This window comes from Pongo abelii, chromosome X (assembly GCF_028885655.2).
Source record: "Pongo abelii isolate AG06213 chromosome X, NHGRI_mPonAbe1-v2.0_pri, whole genome shotgun sequence".
Classification (NCBI taxonomy): domain Eukaryota; kingdom Metazoa; phylum Chordata; class Mammalia; order Primates; family Hominidae; genus Pongo; species Pongo abelii.
This window is the reverse complement of record NC_072008.2, coordinates 122,154,643-122,160,423: the sequence shown is the minus strand read 5'-3', so window position 1 is coordinate 122,160,423 and position 5,781 is coordinate 122,154,643.

Sequence of the window (5,781 nt, the reverse complement as noted above, 5' to 3'; positions counted from 1 at the left end):
GCGACACTCGTGTCCGTGTGAAGAGACCACCAAACAGGCTTTGTGTGAGCAACAAGGCTGTTTATTTCACCTGGGTGCAGGTGGGCTGAGTCTGAAAAGAGAGTCAGCGAAGGGAGATAGGGGTGGGGCCGTTTTATAAGATTTGGGTAGGTAAAGGAAAATTACAATCAAAGCGGGTTGTTCTCAGCGGGCAGGGGTGGGGGTCACAAGATGCTCAGTTGGGGAGCTTTTGAGCCAGGATGAGCCAGGAAAAGGAATTTCACAAGGTAATGTCATCAGTTAAGGCAGGAACAGACCATTTTCACTTCTTTTGTCATTCTTCAGTTCCTTCAGGCCATCTGGATGTATATGTGCAGGTCACAGAGGATATGGCTTAGCTTGGGCTCAGAGGCCTGACACAGATGAGAATAATGTATATTATGTTCTTGTTTGGTAGAGGGTTCTATAGATATCTGTTAGGTCCTTGTGGCCAAGTGTTGAGTTCAGGTCCTGAATATCTTTATTAGTTTCCTGCATTGGTAGTCTGTCCAAAAAATGTCAGTAGAGCGTTGAACTCTCCTACTATTATTTTGTGGTTATCTAAGTCTCTTCATAGGTCTCTAAGGACTTGTTTTATGAATCTTGGTACTCCAGTGTTGAGTACATATATATTTAGGATAGTGAAGTCTTCTTATTAAATTGAACCCTTTATTATCATATAATATTATGCTTTGTCCTATTTGATCAGTTTAGTTTAAAGTCTGTTTTGTCTGAAATAAGAGTATCAACTCCTTTTTTTATTTTTTGCTTTCCATTTGCTTTATAGATCTTTCTCCATCCCTTTACTTTGAGCTGATGGGTATCCTTGCATGTGAGATGGGTCTCCTGAAGATAGTATACAGTTAGGTCTTCCTTCTTTATCCAACTTGCCACTCTGTGCCTTTTAAGTGGGGCATTTAGCCTGTTTACAATCAAGGTTAATATTTATATTTGCAGATTTCATCCTGTCATGTGTTGTTAGGTAGCTGTTATGTAGACTTGATTGTCTAGATGCTTTATAGTATCAATGGTCAATGTACTTAAGTGTGTTTTTTTGGTGTCTAGTAACAGTATTTTTTTTTCCATGTTTAGCACTCCCTTAAGGACCTCTTGTAAGGCAGATCTGTTAGCAATAAATTATCTTATCATTTGCTTGTCTAAAAAGGATCTTATTTCTCCTCCACTTATGAAGCTTAGTTTGGGTGGATATAAAGTTCATTATTGCAGTTCCTTTTCCCTGAGGATGCTGATTATAGGCCCCAGTCCCTTTTGGCTTGTAGGGTTTCTGCTAAAAGTTCCACCGTTAGCCTGTTGGGGATCCCTTTTTTAGGTGATCTGGCCCTTCTCTCTAGCTTTCTTTTATATTTTTTCTTTCACATTGACCATAGAGAATTTAATGACTATTTGCCTTGGGGATGGTTATCTTGTATAGTATGTTGCAGGGATTCTCTGAATTTTCTGAATTTGAATATCAACCTCTCTAGCAAGGTTGGACAAATTTTGTAGACAATATCCTCAAATATTTTCCAAGTTCCTTGCTGTCTCTCCCTCTCTGGAATGCTTATGAGTTGTAGTAGGTTTTAACTCTTTACATAATCCCTTACTTATTCAAGGTTTTGTTCATTTGTTTAATTTTTTTAAATTTCATCTCCCTTTTAATTTGAAGAACTGGTCTTCAGGCTCTGAGATTCATTCCTCATCATGGCCTATTCTGCTCTTGATATTTCTATTTGTGCTAGGAAATTCTTTTTTTTTCTTTTTATTATTATTATTATTATTATTATTATACTTTAGGCTCTATGGTACATGTGCGCAACGTGCAGGTAAGTTACATATGTATACATGTGCCATGCTGGTGCGCTGCACCCACCAACTCGTCATCTAGCATTAGGTATATCTCCCAATGCTATCCCTCCCCCCTCCCCCCATCCCACAACAGTCCCCGAAGTGTGATGTTCCCCTTCCTGTGACCATGTGTTCTCATTGTTCAATTCCCACCTATGAGTGAGAATATGCGGTGTTTGGTTTTTTGTTCTTGCAATAGTTTACTGAGAATGATGATTTTCAATTTCTTGTAGTGAGTTTTTCAGCTCTAGCAGATTGGTTTTGCTCTTTCTTAAAATATCTATTTTGTCTTTTATCTCTTGATTAGTTTTACTGGATTCCTTATATTCCTTGAAATAGGTTTCAACTTCCTCCTGAATCTGAATTATCTTTGTTGCCATCCAGATTCTGACTTCTATGTCAGTCATTTTAGCTATTTTGTCTTTTTTTTTTTTTTTTTCTGAGATGGAATCTTGCACTGTCACTCAGGCTGGAGAACAGTGGTGCAATCTTGGCTCGTTGCAACTTCCACCTCCCAGGTTCAAGCTGGGATTACAGGCATGCACCACCATGCCCGGCTAATTTTCGTATTTTCAGTCAAGACAGGGTTTCACCATGTTGGCCAGGCTGGTCTTGAACTCCTGACTTTGTGATTTTGTGATCCATCTGCCTTGGCCTCCCAAAGTGCTGGGATTACCAGCCGTGATGTCTGGCCTATTTTTTTCTTGTTAACAACTATTGCTAGGGAGCTAGTATGGTCCTTTGGATGCAAGGAGACACTCTGGCTTTTAGAGTTGCCAGAATTTTTGCACTGGTTCTTTCTCATCCGTGTGGGCTGATGTACCTTTAACTGTGGTATATGTAATTTGAGTATAGTCAGCTTTGTTTCTGCATGTTTTCAGAAGGCTGAGACTTTGTGCAGCATCTTTATTTGTGGCTGAATTCTTTTCAGCTCTAGCAGATTGGTTTTGCTCTTTCTTAAAATATCTATTTTGTCTTTTATCTCTTGATTAGTTTTACTGGATTCCTTATATTCCTTGAAATAGGTTTCAACTTCCTCCTGAATCTGAATTATCTTTGTTGCCATCCAGATTCTGACTTCTATGTCAGTCATTTTAGCTATTTTGTCTTTTTTTTTTTTTTTTTCTGCGATGGAATCTTGCACTGTCACTCAGGCTGGAGAACAGTGGTGCAATCTTGGCTCATTGCAACTTCCACCTCCCAGGTTCTACCCCAGAGAAACACAGAGCCACCGCCAATCAGAACAACAAGCCAGGTGTGAGTCGGCTGCATTGCAGGCTCAAGACGGAGGGAGGGGGCAGCTGCCTGGTGAAGAGTGGAAGGGTGGGGAGCTAAAGGGGAAGATCATCTGTCCTCTTCTCTGTACGGTGACTGCAGTGTACTGGAGTACTGGAGGTGCCAGCAAAGTGATCAGTGTCTTTGTGGTTTTTTGTTTGTTTGTTTTTTGCCAGCCCAAAGGCAACAAGAATGGCACTGCTGCAATTGCAGTGGCAGATGGGCTGTCAGTTTTCTCTTGGAACTCCACCCCAGGGAAATACAGGGCCACTGCCAATGGGAATTTTCAGCTTCAGGTGGGGCAGCTGCACTGTGGGCCCAAACCAGGGGACATGCCTGGTGAAGAGCAGGGGATCTGGGGCTCACAGTGAAGAGAGACTGGCCTCCTCTCCAAATGGTGGTTGTGGTTGTTGTGTGCTGAGGGTGCAAGTAAAGCACTCAGGCTGTTTGTCCCTTCCCTAATCCAAGGGCAGCAAGGGTGGTACCACTGTAGTGGCAGTGACAAAGGGTCTGTCAGTTGCTTCTGGGAACTTTATCCTGGAAAGACACAGAGCCACTGCCAATAAAAATGCTCTACTGGGAGTAGGGTGGCTGCACTTTTCCCATGCCAGGGGCCCTGCCTGATGAAAAGCAAGGGGTAAGAGGGTCTGTATTAGTCCATTCTCACACTGCTATAAAGAAATACCTGAAACTGGATACTTTATAAAGAAAGAGGTTTAATTGGTTCACGGTTCTGCAGGCTGTACAGGAAGCATGGCTGGGGAGGCCTCAGGAAACTCACAATTATGGTGGAAGGTGAAGTGGTAGCTGGAACTTCACATGGCCAGGAGCAGGAGCAAGAAAGAGAAGGGGGAGGTGCCACACACTTTTAAACAACCAGATCTCATGAAAACTCTATCATGAGAACAGTACCAAAGGGGGAAATTTGCCCCTATGATCCATTCACCTCCAACCAGGCCCCAGCTCCAACAATAGAAATTACAATTCAGCATGAGATTTCAGCAGGGACACAAATCCAAACCACATTAGGGTCACAGAGAAGAGAGATTGGGCTCCTCTCCATATGGCTGAAGCATGATGGAGGTTCAACAAAGCAATCGGTGTCCTTATTCTTTCCCCAGCCCAAGGGAAATATGGGCAATACCACTGCAGTGGCAATGGCAGAAAAGCCTCTGGGTTGTCTCTTGGATTTTCTGCCCAGAGAATTGCAGAGTCACCACTGACAGAAGCGATCAGGTGGGAGCAGAGGAGCCATGCTGGGGGCCCAAGTTAGGAGGACCTGCCCAGTGAGGAATAGCCGGGGCCGCTATGCATGTGGAAACAGTCTGGCCACCTTTCCACAAGGCAGCTGTGGTGTGCTGGAGGCCTGTGATAGATATTGGGCTCTTCACCCCAGACTGAAGGCAGAAGTGGTGGGAGCTGTGGCAGCAGCAAAAGCTGCAGGCCAGTCAGTTATTCTGGGAGCTCTATCCTAGAGAAATGCAGAGTTGTGACTGGCCTGACTGCCCAGGCGGGGCTGGGGTGGCTGCACTGGAGTCCTCCCAGGCCATTTGGCTTTGCCTGGTGAGGTATAATGGAGGCAAGGCCAGCTGTTCATCTGCATCTCAGCACCATAGATGCAGCACCTATCCTGAGAGTGTATGAGAGATTGTGGCCTCTCTTGTTGGTGAAGCTACAGAAACTGGCATAGGGTGCTCAGGGGTCTAGGGCACTTGGGGCCACACATTAGTGTGAATGACAGCTCTGCCTAGACACCACACCACTCTCCATGTCAGTCTGGAGACCCAGGGGAAAGGGTCCAGGGAGGATCTCCTATCCCCAGGATCACAAAGGTCTATGGCAGAAGCGTACATCCCTGGGAGATCTTGCTTGCTCACCATTTCCCCATGGTGGGAGCTTCCCTTGGCTCCTCTCTACTTCCTATGGGTTGTGTTACTTCCTTAATGAATCCCAATATGTCCCCCTGGATAATCTATTTGAAGCGCTATGGTTTACTGTTCACTCTAGCTCCTCTCTGTGAGAGCAGCACACACTAGTTGCTTCTAGTCAACCATCTTGGCATCTCCCCTAGAAACTTTTATAAAGGCCTACAAAAGGTGGAAGAACTGACAGTGAAAGCACTAGCCACTGCCCCAAGCCCTGACTCCCTGCCCAATTTATGGAGATAAGGGGAAGGGAGAGGATAGTAAATTATTATTATTGTCAAAACTGCCAGTTTACAACGAGAAGACTTTTTCCCTCCCTATGTAGGAAAGGGTAGGGGACACTCTTTCCCAAAGTTAAGTGGAGGGAAGAACCAGGAGAATAGGATCTCTCTGAAAGAAAGTAAGGCTGATGTTTCATTTCCTAGCTGGATACTTGTCAAGCTATAAACTACACACCCATCTCTATGCATCCCTGAAAATTGGTGGACCTTGGTGAGATAATTCGTGGGAGAGCTTGATATATTTCTCTATGAATTGAAGTATACATAAATACATACGTGTTGCCTGCTTATCTTCCAGAGATTTCTGAAAGTGATAGGTTTCCATAAGTAGTTGGCAGCAGATAAATAGTAAAACACCATGAAGTCTGCCAGAAAAGAGGCTAGCCCTTCAATCCTTGAGGAAATGGAAGAGGACTTCAGCAGTTCCCAAGGCTCAT